The sequence below is a fragment of the Dermacentor variabilis genome, chromosome 6 (genome assembly GCF_050947875.1).
Source record: "Dermacentor variabilis isolate Ectoservices chromosome 6, ASM5094787v1, whole genome shotgun sequence".
In the NCBI taxonomy this organism is placed as follows: Eukaryota; Metazoa; Arthropoda; class Arachnida; order Ixodida; family Ixodidae; genus Dermacentor; species Dermacentor variabilis.
This window is the reverse complement of record NC_134573.1, coordinates 131,898,644-131,915,237: the sequence shown is the minus strand read 5'-3', so window position 1 is coordinate 131,915,237 and position 16,594 is coordinate 131,898,644. Positions and strand designations below refer to the sequence as shown.

General features: G+C 46.2%; 1 long non-coding RNA gene across 1 annotated transcript in view; it reads right to left on the bottom strand.

The window, feature by feature from the left end:
* LOC142585245 (uncharacterized) overlaps nt 1–16,264 on the bottom strand; it is a 157,411-nt gene extending 141,147 nt beyond the window's left edge. Inside the window, exon 1 of the long non-coding RNA XR_012829059.1 lies at nt 16,214–16,264. This is a non-coding gene — a long non-coding RNA (uncharacterized LOC142585245). The remainder of the gene's footprint in view (nt 1–16,213) is intronic.
* Nucleotides 16,265–16,594: the final 330 nt, after the last annotated feature.

Below are 16,594 nucleotides of genomic sequence, written 5' to 3'. Positions count from 1 at the left end.
ATACGGCTTAAGAGATCGCGGGCGGGAATCAACAAACGCGACTCGGACGAGGATTGCGCGAGAAGGCGCTGGCGAAACAAAAGTAAACTATACACGATGCGAGAAAGCGACGCGGTGTCAGCTTTGACTGGCCGTCCGACGTTCTTCTTCTTCTTCTTCTTTTCGTTCTTGTTTTATGTTCCCTTCCGGTTTCGTAAATACTGGCGGACGCCGGTGCTTGAAAATTATGCTAATTCTTGGTGATGGTTCCTTTCATCGGCATCCGCGAGCCAGGAAGTGCACCGAGTGGCGTCGAGGATTGAAAACAAAGTGCGCGGAGCTGTTGCAAAAGTGAGAGAAAGGGAGAGAAAAAAACAAGTACGCGGCAAAAGTGGAAGGCGGCGCTTGCTTTTTGCTGATACGTCGTGAGCGGTGACAACTGGGTGCATGGAGAGGCGAGCGAAGGTGGCGCGCGAGTTGACGCCGCTTCTTAGAAGGCTAAATTTTGTTTTTGCAGCCCGCCTTCACTGTTCAATATTGATTGTTTGTATTTGGCGCGCAAAGCAATAAACATATAGACTTGCACAGAGGCACTCCTCAGATTTCAGGCCGCACTGCCTTCACATAATACGTGACAGGACACAACACGAACTCCTCGCTCTGGCGCTCCTTTCCTCTTTCTAACGAAGCATCTTTCCCATTTTTGCTACATTTCTACGAAACAAAAGGAACAAATCCGCTTGCGCGCGACTTCACGTACCCTTTCTCCTAGGCGACCACGAGGTCTTCCGTTCTATAGATGTTCTCGTTTACTCCATCCATGTTACGGTAGCTGACCTTACTCAGTGAAAACACTTCATCCGTGGGATATCCAGATCATGTATGCCAATATTCACGGACCGCTTCGAAGACAACTAGGAGATCAGTCGAATGTCCGACCGAGGACGTGCCGACGATAGCACCTGGACCTTTTCTGGCCCGCATGGGCACAGTGAGGTTTTATCTTTCACTTTAGTGATGAGAGAAACACGTCTTGTGATATGTTCAAATAATAATGCGAAGGTATCGTGTCTTTAGCGTTATGTGTACGGTATAATTTGCGGTTTTTCTAACACAATTCACTCCAAAAACTTGAGTTAGTGCAATATGTCACTTGTGCGTGACAGAGGGCATCGAAAAAAAAATAAAGAGGAGCACACTGCACTTCCGCGCGCGCTTGTACACAAAGTGTGCACAAAATGTCTTTGTTGTTGTTGTTGTTGTTGTTGTTGTTGTTGTTGTTGTTGTTGTTGTTGTTGTTGTTGTTGTTGTTGTTGTTGTTGTTGTTGTTGTTGTTGTTCATTACTTGTCGTTCCGTCATCACAGTGCGAAACTGATCCCGACTATTGATAATATTGGCGGTCATATCTAATCTCTGTCGGGGTGAGGGGACGACGGCAGTGACGCGCTTTGTATAAGCTTCGTGAGTTTCCTCTTATGCATAAGTGCGACTAATGTCACGAAGTTTTAGTCTATGAACTTGTTGATGCTAGATACTGGGAAGTTCACAGTAATGGAAAGGGAACCATAAAAAGCACATAAAAGGGACATGACATGCTCACGCTTGTGTAGCACCAAATAATGAAATGTACCGCATTAAATAAACGAAGAAGTTGGTAATTGCTCGCTTAGAAGACCGATAAACATACAGTGCGAGGCAACTTGAGAAGTAATGGTATTTAAACGTCCAATACCTTAGAAAAAAAAAAAAGATTCAATCATTCCGACAGGACATCCCAAGTCACCCTGGTAGGTGCCGAAGTCCGTAGTTATAAGTTATTTTTGAACAGCTCTGATAGTTTCTACGCAGCACTGGTTGCTTGCGTGCTGTCAAATGCTCATATGCGCCTGCCTAAAGCTCCTGGCACGATGCGAAAACGCGCTCGCAGCGAAAGGGAAACATTGTGCGCGTACATGGATGCAGGCGCGCATTCGGTCACCGCGAACCTGCGCGATCGCTGCACTGAGGCCTCATTCTGTTATTCTCCATTTAGTTACACAGACAGCCCACTATAAGAACATATTTCACATGGTTTGCTCTCAGCGTTTGTCTACCTTTCAAGCAAGAAGCCGGTTGGGAGACTCCATAGCGTCGATCGCGCGCAGTGGTGTTCACCGTACGTATTCGGCAAAGAGATAGCGTCTGTAAACGATTCTCTGCTTTCAGTTTGCGCAAGATTATTATTTCGTCAGTAAAAAACTTCCCTCGTTTTGAGAGCACTTACAGAAATGTCCAGGAGGGCTGCCGCGTGGTGTTTTTATTGAGCGCCGTAAGCGAAACCTATGAGGAGCGGCGCGTGATCCCTCATACTACGCAAGGCAGGCGCTTCCGACAGATGGCGACTCCGTAAGTCATCGCCCTCAATACGGGACAGCTGCAGAAAATCCTTTCACATTGTACAGCTGTATGTTGAGTGTTATATTTCAAGCATACCTATATTTGCATGCACGGAAAGCAAACGAATTAAAGTAGAACTCGCACCGATACTTCGGATACATTAGGTAATGGAGTAAGGTTACCGTCCAACTTGGCTATGACTAGACTATATAGTATATAGGCAATCATGGTGTGTAGTGCTTCCAGGTGTTCACGAGTAGAGGATGCTCTCATTTCTAATTTTTTTATCGCGTTTTCCATTTGTGCTTATCTCAATAGAAAAGGACGTCAATGTGTAAAAAAAGAAAAAGAAAGAGATAAGAGTATGAAGTCCCGAGGACGCCGTGACGCTGTTTGTTTCCGTCTTTTAAAGTGAAGGCCACACAAAGCGTCCTTTATGTCGCGTTAGAGTGCTGCTCACGCTTGACACCTCGCTAAGGATTACATTCGGGCGCTTCACGTGCCGAAAACACGATGTCATTATGAGGCATGTCACAGTGTCTCTGCGGATTATAATTCTGACCTGCTGGAGTTCTTTAACGCGTATACGCAACGCACGGTACACGAGCGTTCTCGGGTTCCTCCCCCATCAAAATGCGGTCGCCGCGGCCGAGTCGAACCCGCGACCTCAAGTTCAGCAGTGCAGTGCCATAGCCACGGAGCTACCGCGGCAAGTAAAGCTTTGTTCAGGCCAATACCTTTTACTAAGCAAAATATAAGAGCCACTATATTCACAGCGAACACGACTGCATTAGTGCTTTTCTCCTTACATGATGATAATGATCGATGATGTTGATGTCGATGATGAACTTTATTGTCATCCTCTTTGAATCGAGGTGGCGACAAATAATCGCCTAGCTTGTGAGAGTTACTTACATGCTACCATGTCGTAATTTAGCATCCTATATGCTTTGTACCCGTAAAGTCATGGTGGAGTTTTAACCGGTCACACAAAAGCAACAAAACTAGACATAAATGTGACATCTTAACCAAATAAAAGGAAATCCCTCAAAGTTTCCGTAGTATGATCTACAAGGGCATGCGCCGTGCGCGCACACACACACACACACACACACACACACACACACACACACACACACACACACACACACACACACACACACACATATATATATATATATATATATAGGTGATGACGCAGCAGCGGATCAGCCCACGCCAGTCCATCTGTGGACGGTGTACAGAGGAAAGTGACAGCGTGTTCTGTGGCTTGCTAAATTCGAATCCGTGACCAAAGTGCAATGTGAGTATCGTCGCGTGTACAACGAAGCACCAGCATTTAATCACTTAAAACTGAGAATCACAGACGTTATTCCGTCTCTTACACCAGACGTCCTTAACCGCGTGTGGGAAGAACTTGAATATAGTTGAGGTGTGTGGTAGGGCAACAAATGGAGGCCACACCGAACTGCACTGAACCGGTATGAAACTAGGAGAGCTTTCCTCGTACTTGGTGAAGATTTCACATTCCTATCTTGTTTCGTTGATTTCCTGTGACCGGTCAAAAGTGTACCATGAGTTTAAGGACACACTGTATATATTCCTTCTGTCGTAAAAATTATTTATCTAGTTATCCTGATTGCTACATACTAAAATGTTCAAACATGTGCTAAGTTTGCACAAGACAGCAGCCTAACCGCATCTCCTGTCTCGGTATAAATAAATAAATAAATAAATAAATAAATAAATAAATAAATAAATAAATAAATAAATAAATGCTGTCACAATACCATCCCCATTTCTTTTTTTCCACCAACACTCAAATCGTCGCTTGCTGATCTTCACCTCCGACGAGTTAACGCTCCCATCAGCTCTGAACTCCAGCGCTACTGGAAGCCACGTGGATATTCCCTGCATGCGGTTCCTGCTGAATGGATATTATATGCGGGTTCCATTACAATGTGTTGAGTCATCCCCTGATCTCTTAAAAAACAATCACAAGTGTCAGACTTGTCGGGAATATTTACCGCTTTATGCTGTTTCCCTCAGGGAGCCAACCATTTATCGACAATATCGCTACTTTCGCTACCTTCGGTTGCGAACTCGTGCTTTCCATTACGTGCCTCAAGTACGAGCTGTGTATCAGCGTCGCGCGGTTGCACCACTTCCTTAATTATCTTTCGAGACACGCTCAGACCCCGCCATGCAGCACCCTCGACCAAGCTCACGAGCAAACTGATTTTCCGTTCGGAAGCCGCAACACCGTATGAGTGACAGGTGCGTCGGGCGTCCCGACACCGAGTCCGCCACCGTGGCTTCGCGCAGTCGCGAGCGTCATCCTCTCACCGTTACACATAGGAAGGAGATCACGCCCTTTGGGAAGTGCTACACCCTTAACAAGGTGCGCCCGCGTCTGTATTTCCTTCTTTTTTTTTTCTGCGGACTGCAGCAACGGAGCACCGACGCCGTGACTCGCCTGCAGCCTACGAGGGCGTGGTCACGGCAGCGTGACGTGTCACGCTCCAAGGCGTCACACGCGCGCGCGCGCGAGACGCTCCATTATTAGCGCGTACCCCGGGATCGGTCAGCCGCGGTTCACCGTGCCCGGAGAGAGCGAATGGCGACGCACACTCAGGTAGTACGTGAAGTCGGGGCGTCCTTCACACAGACAGACAGGCACTTCTCACAGTTCTCCTTCGTTCCCCCCTCCCCCTCCCCCCTCGCTCTCCTTCCGTCGCCACGGCCCGCGGCGCCAACTCTACCGAGGACGGCTTGCCGCATCGCCGGCGGTGCACTACCTCGCGCCCTCCGCGAGGTGGGCCCCGGATTTAAAAGGATGACATCGCCCGCTGCCGGTGCGTCCGGGCGCGCTCGAGCGACGCCGACGCGCTCTCTTCAGCGACCCGTGGTTAGTTGGCGGCGGCCCTTGGCCCCGGAGGGGGGGCGTGGCTCGCTGGCCGGATGGGCCCCGGCCAATGGGGAGACGCCGGACCGCTTGACGCACGCCTGACCGGCGGATGCGTGTGCTATACTAGCACCAACGCACACATGTCTACGGGTGTACCTTCGTATAGGGCATGCATACGACTTGCATGCCTGTGCGTGCGTGTGTGTGTTTGTGTGTGTGTTTGTGTCCGTGTGTGTGTACGTTGCGCACGTGCGCGTCTGTACGAGCCTGCGTGTAAGTCTGTATGTCAGCATGTGAATGTGTGTGTGTGTGTTTTGTAACTGTATACTAATCTGAGTGTCTGTGCTCAAGCGTGTGTTTGTGCGTGCGTGATGGGACTGCGCATTGATGTTGGAGCGAGAGGCATCAGTGCCGAAAGAAAGAGCACGTGAGACGGTAAACCCTGATGCACGGATGTATATGTACTACTTGTTTACGTCTGGCCTTTCGCTTGAGGTCACAGCTGATACAGTGTTTATTGTTTCAGGTTGTTGGAAGATTCCACGACTGAAGGTTAGCCACGTAGGAGCATTAGAAGTGGGCATCCACGCGACATAACAATGGTACGCGGGAAAGCAACTCGTTTAACGCGCCTGTGATGGAAAGCACTCATGATCTTGTATCGAACAGAGGCAACAGTAATTGTTCGAACGAGAGCACTAAGCAAAAATAAAAGCGACATACTTGCTACGACCGAGTCTTGTCCGACGTAAACATACACACCTCGGATGACAACGTAATCGAGGCCCCAATTATTTGATTTGCTTTTCCAAAAGCTCCTGATTTTTTTTTCCGCCCTTATTTATTCTTTATGTGGATATCGGCTACAACAAAATAAAGAGCGTAGAAAAGGAGGATAGGAAAGAAGAAGAAAGGAAGAAAATCTAGTTTATTAAGGAACCTTGATAATATAGTGTAATTAGGAAGGAAGGGCGTGCGACATATTTACAGTGATTATATACAAGAATATATCACGAGGTCACAGCCGTGAAAGGACATCATTTAGCAAGCAATATGGCCAACACGCGCTCACCGTCATCATTTGACGTTAGTTCGGCATCCATACCGCCGTTACCGGGTCTAAATTGGCCGAGCTTGCCAATAGAATGCGTCGGCTTTTGCATACAGTTATTTTATCCTATAACAACCTGCTGCGGCAGTCGACACGATTGTCTTATACCTTCGCTGTGGTATTTTATTTAACGAAGCATCAGTCAAACCTTTTGAGACAAGTCACAATGTGCCGATTAGCGAAATAATACCATTTTCACTAAAGAACCCCCATAATTAATCGCTCTCGAACAGATGTTGCAATCGCAAAACTGAATCCAGCGAATGCTCGAGGCGTGATCCGTGTGCTAAACAATTGTCTAGCCCATTTTTGAGCTAGCCATGCCCGATATGCCCAAGAGTACATCAGTGTGCCATATAATCTCACCGAGTGTTTCGTTTCACGTGCAGACTGTGACAAAGATTTCACGGAATAATAATGAATGGGACGGCAATACATTTGGCCGCAGTGTTAGTGACGAATGAAACTGTTGCCATTTTGGGCAGGTTCTTAAGAGGAAGTTGATCTTCGCAATTACAACGCGAATCTTATAGTAGATTAATGAATCATTTATTGTAGTTCTTGAATGATTGAAGTAATTATCGCGCACCTTGCGCATACCACACCCTATTCGTAGCGTGACCACATATTGAGCAGTAAATGGCTGCAATAGCATGATATACCACTCACTGTATGTAACCTGACTTAAGAATATCTGGTCATGATCACCTATAGCTGAGAATCTGGACAGACGTATTGACTGCTGCTGCTATCCAAGCCATCTCAAGCTTCTTTGTGAAGAACGATATGAAAAAAAAGCAGTGTAATTATAATCACAATAATGATGTTCAAACCACAACAAACACGCTCTGCGATATACTATATGGAACACACATTCCAGATTAAATTTATAGACGCACAGGTGTCGTCCAAAGAAAGGAAAAATACAGAATGGTTATTAAATAGTCACGTTAAGAGGGAGATTTAGCTCGGGGCCTACTATCTAAATACATGGGAAATGAGTAATCGTTTTAGTTGCCCACCACTGCACCAAACTTGATGAAAAATTTGTTGAATTTAGGAAGAAACGTTAATATGTAGAGATTGTTGGTAGCGAATTTTCGAATTAGGCGGCCAATTTCTTAATGAACATTGTTGAACATTGCAAATTCTCAGAAAACGAAACTCTCAAGTTTACAATTCCGTAACTCAACATTGATAAAAGATATCATACTGCTGTCAATTGAATCTAATAGCACATCTGATGCGGACAAAACTGATATATCACGCACAGCTTTCAAAAAGACGATTAATAAGCGAGCAGGACGTATGCAAAACGCTTGTAAACACTGTAATGAATTCACGTAAGCAACAAATTGATATATCAAATTTGTCCGCTTTAGACGCTGTAACAAGTGCACTTCATAGAACTGCGATATACGTTTTTGGTGTATAGAGCTATGAACTTGTGAACATGGTGCTTCCATTTATTTCAAACTTAAAAATTATTGAATATAGCTTTTAAAAAATTCAGGCCATAAGTTGCTTCCAACAGTCACTAGAATTTCACTTTCTCTCTCGAATGCAACAAGTTTCAATAAAATCGGTCATGTGGTGATCTCAGAAACGTGTTTCTGCGTTTTACATGTATTTGATTAGGCGGCATCGGAGTTGAGCCTGAGCTAAAGCTTCCTCTTAAATATATGAGTGTTCCTGTAGGTCTATCATCTACCTAGACGTGCAGGCTGAATAATGAGTTGATATGCTTATATACATCGCCTCCGACTCATTGCAAGCAACAATGTGTGTGCACAGCGAGTCACAGTTTGCCGCCCTTAATAAATGACGTTTAGCAATACCGTTCAGAACAAAACACATCTACGTGTTCATAGCATTAGGTGAACGTAAGCGACATGCGTAGCGAATACAGATAGATGAATCAAGCACATAAATGACGTTTAGCAATACCGTTCAGAACAAAACACATCTACATGTTCATAGCATTAGGTGAACGTAAGCGACATGCGTAGCGAATACAGATAGATGAATCAAGCACATACCTCATATTTCCAAAGAAATTTTGCGACATCTTCGCTGCAGCTCGTGAATTGTCGCACGAAGCAAAGGCCGAGCAAGCCCTTTAAACAGGCACTGTCTCCCTAATGCCTCGAGGAAATCCCAGGAGATTTGCTGGCCCTATATCAGCACAATATGTTCGAAAGTGATTAAACATCCCAGCGGCTTTACTTTTCCTTGGCACCTCTCGCACGAGTGCCACTCCAAAGATATCACTCGCACACGTTCGAACGCGAGCTATTTCGCACGAATTGTCGACGAGGTCAGTCATTTCTTCCGGTTCACTACTTGAAGAGATGGCTAGAACACAAGAGCGATGACAACAAAGCGGCGTTCATTGATGAACTCCTCACGAAGGTTCCATGCCCCGGGAAAGCCGAAGGAGGTAAGCAAAACTGTATTCTGCCTGAAACACACGGGCATCCCTGATGAGAAAAAACGCACCCGGGTAAGGTTGTAAAGTGCCACCATGGGGTACTCGGTGGCCAAGATTTTGGATGTTTGTAATAGCGGGCTCTAAGCGTCCAGCACTCAGTTGTCGACCCGAGTGGATAGCTGACTAATAAAGCACTATGGCAGAATAGGCGACAACTTCAGCTTAGACCTTCGCACTTTTTCTATTGGTTTGTGCGAATGGTGAGATGCAAGGAGGCACAAGGGAAGTACAAGGCCTACGAGATGCAACTTTTTCTATCTTCCTCTTCTTGTTTTTCACAAATTTCATAGGCAACGTTGCTCAGGGTTTGTTCGTTGTCTTCCATGCTGAGAAACTGTGTGAGTTGACTTAGAAAGGCCATCAGCGCACAGCATAGACTTAGGCAATGCACAATGTTTTCGGCTGACCCAGGTTTCTAATGTTAAATAAGATTTGTGACTAAGCACGAGGCCATTCTGGGCGTGAGTTTTGCCACGCTAGTCGCAAAACATGCCAACTTCTACTAAAATTGGGAAACAAGCTTTCCTGAGGCCAGCACCTATGAAGTACAGCCGCTCTCATTCTTGGCCATACAACGTTTTATCTTTAGCAAACCTTCGCCCGTCGCCTGAATGTTTTTGACAGACGTCTTCTCGAACCTCAAACAACTTCGAGGCATGAGTGCTTAGAAGTTAGGCCTGTATAGGCAACGCTGCTGAAAACATTGCACCAGAGCGGTGGTCAACGCATGCGCAGCTCTTCATATGGCAGTTAAACGGTTCGCTGTGGCGGCAGCTTTAGGACGCCCAACGTACGTATGGCACGGACGTTGCCAACTGGAATGATAACATTTATGCTGAAGTTCTTACTGATGGTCAATTGACTTGCACATGTAATCATGTGATTGATGTGCGGGTAGACGTGATAACGGTTTCTGAATCTCCATTAGACTGCACTGAGCACTGAGCCCACACAGCTCACGGTGTTGGCAGCTTCGTGACATTCTCGATGAAATGGCGTGACAGCAAATCTTAGAACTCAAATCGATAAGACACGAAAAACGATGATAGTATACGCAGACAAGACACACATCCACATGAAGTGAGCGGGTACAAAAATCTGGCCAGCATGAATAGACCCAACCAGGTGAACTAAGCCCGTAGTATCCTCATCCAATGGCTTTCATGTGGCACCAACGAGTTGGCAGCTAAATTCTTCACTCTTAGAGAGCAGGTGACGTCACATTTCTTTGCCATCAGTGCACTCACTGCATCGATGCTTGCTTCATCAATGGCGCCGCTAAGATGAACCGACGACTTGACGACGAAGTTCTTCGCGCATGGCGCAAGCATGGCGGGCATCACACGACACAGAGACGAGGCTACACTGGGAACACATCCTTGCCATCAACAAACACATAGCGTCGATGTATCCTGCAGCATGGGCATATTCGGCACTTGAAGCTCTCCACAGTGACCCGACAACACGGCGAAGAAAGTGCTCGCACATGGGGCAGTGATGGCGGCCAATAGACTGAACAGCGGTGACGTCACATTGAACGCCAATACCTGCAATCGACACACCCACGAAGTCGATGCGTCCTAAAGTAGCGATATATGCGTGCCTTGCACGGCGAACCCACAACTTGACGACGAAAGTCTGTGCGCATGCGGCAAATACGGCGAGCTATACATGAAACAGACAACGTCACACTCCGAGTACGTCCTTCCATGCCGCGGACACATGCATGACGTCGATGCGTCCGGCCCACATCGACGTATTCGCGGCTTCCACTACGCACGCTCATTTTGTGTCGAAAGTCTTCTCTGAACATGGGCCAAAGATGGCGGGAGACGCACGAAGCAAAGGCGAAGTGCCGTTCGGCGCACGGTGCAGTCCAATGCCCTGGATAGCCGTTAGGTGCAGCCCGCTATACGAGCATATCCTCCTGGCGATGGTTGAATAGGCGACTTGAAATTCGGGGGAAGCGGTATCCAAATGAGGAACTAAAATGGCGCACGGTGAGAGCGAAGCGGCGACAGAAAGGACAACGGCTCCTGGACGTCTCCGCGGGCGGACACACGACGGTACGGTTCCGTAGCGGCGGCGGCAGCGGCGCGCAAAACGCGAAACGCGTGCGGCGAGCGAACAGCGGTGCCACCGAGTGCCAGGGGGGGGGCCCGACCATGGCGGCGAGGTTTTCTCGGGCGAGACCATTTCTTGTGTTCGTTTGTAATTATATGGAAAGTGCCTTCATCTGCAATGCAATGCCGCCGCCACCCGGATTGGACGGACCGACGAGGGAGCCGACCGGAGCGGAGCAGCTCCGGGCTGCTGTAAGCAGCAGCAGCAGCAGCAGCAGCAGCAGCAGCAGCAGCAGCAGCAGCAGCAGCAGCAGCAGCAGCAGCCTGTTCGGTGTGCCTGCCGTATATATTGCGATGCGGGATAATTATCAAGTTAATATGGATCATCATTGAAAGTCGTCGACGTTTGCAGCTTCCCTCCCTTGATCGCGTTGTGCCCTCACCCCCCTTGTCCTCTTCGTCCGCTGCTGCTTTCCATCGCAATCTCTGTGCATCGTGCTTTTGAGCAAGAGGAGCAGCTTGTGACGGCGAGGAGAGAACAGAACGCGCGGAAGACGGGCGAGAAGCATAGACGTTGGCAGGGAAGAGGGGGAGTGGGGAGGGGTGCGTGAGCTATACTTGTGGAAAGGCACGCGCAGTGAATTCAAGACGCTAAAGCCAGAGGCCCGTTTCCGCTCTTTCTTGTCTTCTCTGCGGTCGGCGAGGAGACGAAGGCGAAGGGAGGGGGGGGGGGAGACAGAGATGAGATGCGCTGCGAATCAAGACGATCGCGAGAATCGCAACGAGGTACAGATTAGAATTAGAAATAAGGCGAGACGATACGGGCTCCGCTCTCTCTCGCTCTTTCTCTGGCTCTCTTTTATATATATATATATATATTTTCTTTCTCCTTTCTCAGCCATAGAAAGCCAAGATTCGCGAAGTTTCTCTCTGCTATCTTATTGCTGACGCGATTTTCGCCGGTTACTTATATGTATAGCGCAGCGTTTTCTGAAGCGCGCGGTATTCGCTTTTATAGCGTAGGTTCGCGCATACGAAACCCGAGCCCGGTGGTCGATGCATTGAAGAAGAGAGTGCAGTAATTTTCTTAACGTATCCTTTCCACATCGACGTTCTTTCAATGCTGCCGTAACGGGAGAGGAGAAGTCAGGTTTACGATGGCTAGTTGAAATGAACCGAGGGCCAGCCCTGAGAACACGTTCGCGCTCACTATAGGGCGAGAGGTTTATGCAAAGCAATGCGCACGATGGAAGGGCGAGGGAGACGTAAAGAAAAAGAAAAAGGCAATGAAAAAGCGGCGAATACAGAAGCGCAATCCGCTCTCTCTTTTTTCTTTCTCCTTCATCTCACTCCTGCGTCAAACCCGGACCCTGTTCGGGCTAGGTGCATAACTAAGGCACCCCCTTGCATGGCAATGATGCTGGCTCAGCGGCATCCATACATATTACGTGCTTAGGCGGTGCGCGGTATCCCTCATGCGCCGAAGGGAGGATGATGATGGACCAAGTAAGCTTACAAAATGAATCCGCAATAAAGGAGAAGAAAATAAAGAAAGGAAATGCATGAAATGATTAGCTAGGTTTTACTGGTTCTCTAATTTTATGGCTGTAAAAGTAATAGAGGCTGGCTCTTGGTAACAGTAGAGTAAAGGACACCGATAATTTTGACTTTATATAGTATACATTACCGTTAGCGCCTCAGTCATGTGTCTGCTGCGATAGCGGTGATTGTAAGTGCTAACGCTATAGCCAAATCTTTTCGATAGTGTGCATTCCAGCGATAGCAATTTTTCGGTATCCCATGCTTCAAACTGCATGATACATGGCTGGCGATGGATGCATCATACGACTAAAGAAAGAAAGAAACCAAAGAATTTGATTCTTGAATCTCCCGCGGCAGCTGGCCACGATAACCTCTCAGCAATGTCGTATTATGGCAGTGCGTCGTCAAATGTAACAGTTTTGATAACCAACCACCTTGCTGAAGAAAGAAAAACACGAAAAAGAAACGTAAAAGAAAACGATCTATTGGATTTGGGGTGGCCCAAGTTAGAAGTTTCTTTAGGTCAACAGGAATTAACGCTAGCAATAGGGATGTCTTAGGGAAACGACCAAAAAGTTTATGCAAACACTTTTCACTTTTGCCGAGATTGAACAGTGCCTGTCATTGGAGAAAGTAAAAGCGATGAAAAGATAGACTGAATCGTAAGTGACCCTACCTCCAGAGATACGTTGGTTATCCCCGTCAATGCATCACAAGTTGGACACAACTGTTCGCAGTTTTATCCAAAGAAGTATAGAATGTTCCACTGGTGGAGTAAACTGGTTCAGAAATACTAAAGCGTAAATACCTCGTCATTTAGTTACCACGCTCAATGAGAATAGCATTAATAATTTGCCATTCTTACCGGAGCCGTCAAATCGGTCCTCTCATTAAAACTAATTAAGGAACCGGAGTGCGGCCTAGAATATTTTATAAGAAAATTCTGGCTGCCACGCCGCATGGTTCTCCGTTCTTCCCGCGCTAATCGCGCAATAGGTACGTTTGATAGTCTAGCATTTATACATGTAATCTTCAGCTAGCCGGAATAGACATTCTTTCGTGCTATCTCATGAATGTGGCACTTCGCCCGAAAGAGTGGGCAGGCGATTGTACAGAGATGGCTCGTAGTAGTGGATATTTTATAATGGTGATCCTACACAGCATAATCTAAACGAAATAAATGTCTACTGGAACATGAGTGCTATGCCATAGATAAAAAGCGTTTGAAGAAGGAAATATCGCTGGAGTCATTATTTCGACAAGAGGGCTTGGGTTTGCCAAGGAAGCAACTGACGAACACAAGCCGCAATAAACCGAAACTTTGGCTTCAGTGACATTCTTTGTTCGAATACTGCTGATCTAATCATAGCATCATCCAGGAAGACATTGTTTTATTGCGATAGCGATACAATGGACGCTCCAAGCAAATTTCCGCCGTCGCTGTGATGTTCTGTGCATATATAGAAGCACAAATATATATATATATATATATATATATATATATATATATATATATATATATATATATATATATATATATATATATATATATATATATATATATATATATATATATATATATATGTATATATATATATATATATATATATATTTCAATAAATAAAATTGCTAGATGGCCGGATTCAAACAAAGCAGCCCTGCCACAGAAGCTCGAAAATCAAGCCACTATAGGCCTCGGACGCTTGCTTCAGCAGGCGGCATAGGACACCCTTAAGAATTTACCGCATGCAAGAGACCGTCTGCAGCTTCCAGGACGCTGTTAAGTGTGCGCAGTAGAAGTTGTATTGCATGCTGCGTTGCGTCAGTACAGGTCGCACTCGCGTATAGATTGAAGATCGTTCTAGGAGTTGTGGTTGTTGTCTGTCCAACTCGTGGTCCATAACCACTATGGAAGATTGGCAAAGAAATGGGTGGATTAGTCCCAGTTATAACCAGAAATACGGTTCCAGAGCTTCTATATAAGAAAGGCGAAATCACATGTTCAATTGACAGCAGTAACAGTAGAAAGAATAAATAACCATTAATTGAAACGCGTGCACTCAAAACAGGAATAGATACAAATTTAACAGGGCATTCGGCCGCACTCCGTTAAAAATGCCTGCGCAGCAGATATACTTTTGGCTGGATGCCAGAGTAGAGGCCACGAACGAAAGAGCCCAAACGCATCGCTTAAACCTTGCTATCGCCGTCAATGGTCTTCTTTTACGGGCGAAACTGTCACATTCTTTTTATATCTGCATATTTCTGCAGCCTCCGGACGCTTACGTACACTCATTATATCACGCCTAGCACACTAAAGCACCGGTGTAAGGGCAGGTAGCCTGCAAGTTTATGTCACGATAAGGGTCACGCTAATTTGGGCGACTTCTGGTGTGTAGAGAGGAGTCTCTGTAGAGGACAGTGATGGAGTCGCCTCTTCAGAATGCGCCATGGAACGGCCGAGAACCTGTTTCACACCGCCAGCAAGCACTAAAAACGTAGCAGTGTCGCCTAAAGTGACACTGAAGAGCAACAATAAAAATTCTGTTTAAGGTAATAATGTATTCTTTAATACTCTATATGCGTTAACTTTTCGGTATTAGGTTGACTATTAAAAGAGGAAATGAAGGACGAAGTTCCATTTCTTGAATTTCGCGCCAGAATCCCAGGACCCGCACGTCAGTGTGACGTAATGAATTTCATAACTTTTCTTTTCTTTTTCTTATATTTAAAATTATTTTTGTATTTTGGACACTGGCTCACAAACGTTACTGAGACTTGATCATTCCAATCTACAGTCTAGTCCGTCGTTATGGATGATAAATCAACTAGGTCGGAGCAGATGCGGTAAAAATCTATGACGTCATAGCGAACAGATGAGAGAACTTCTCAAGGCGACGTCGCCACCATTCTTCCGTTTCTGCGTCTTTTCTGGCTTACCAAAGCTTATGTCCCAGCAACAGTGGCATTTTCTTTTTCGTTTTAGAAGGCTAATTAATTAATAACCCTCTAATTATTTGCCTCTTTCGTGGCGCTTCAGATATCACTATCGCGATGCAGCAGGCTTAAGAAGGAGAAGAAGTAGAATTTTATTTAGTGAATCACGAAAATAATGTTAGCCGCGTTGCAAAGCACCGTAGTTCTCACGATCTACAAGTTCGCGCGATGGTTCTTCTGACAATGTAATAATAATAATATTTGGGGTTTTACGTGCCAAAACCACTTTCTGATTATGAGGCACGCCGTAGTGGAGGACTCCGGAAATTTTGACCACCTGGGGTTCTTTAACGTGCACCTAAATCTAAGCACACGGGTGTTTTCGCATTTCGCCCCCATCGAAATGCGGCCGCCGTGGCCGGGATTCGATCCCGCGACCTCGTGCTCAGCAGCCCAACACCATAGCCACTGAGCAACCACGGCGGGTCTTCTGACAATGTCAGCTCGGTAAGTATATATGCGTGATAACGAATAAGCGAATATTCACTTCAGCGTAGGGCTTAAGAGAATCGAAAGTAGACGGCGGAGATAGCGAAGAAAGCAACTTAAATCGTAATCACGATGCATGAGCTACAACTTTAGTAAAGAAACGCCGAGACCATCATTTCACCAGGCGCTTATGAGAAAGAAAAAAAAAATTGCAAGGAGGTAACGGCAAAGTTTCTTGATTGGTGTTTTCCCACCGTGAACGATAATGTCACAAAAAAAAATTAAGCGTGCAAGATATTATTGTCAAATAGATTACCTTGCTGTTGCAGCTCTTGCACCGAGAGGCAGTAACCTCCAGGTCGCGACCTGGAATACAAATATATGCGAACTTGTATATCGTAGTACTTTCACGCAACGGTGGTTATATCACCTGTGCTTTCACCAGCGCGTAAAATTGACATAACAAAATGTGCAAACTGTACAAAAGCTGCGCGCGCGAAGAACCCAGAGAGCGAACAAGAAGCCCTGGAGGCGCTGTATTTTGTAACCATCAAGTGCATTTCCAATTCCGCTCTTATCATCTACGACGCCGAGTGGTCGATTTCAGTGATAACGGCGGCTCGTCAGTGTCCGAGCCAATTATTAAGTGTGAGACAAATATAAGCAGGAATACACCGCCAAAAAGCGGTCCACAAGA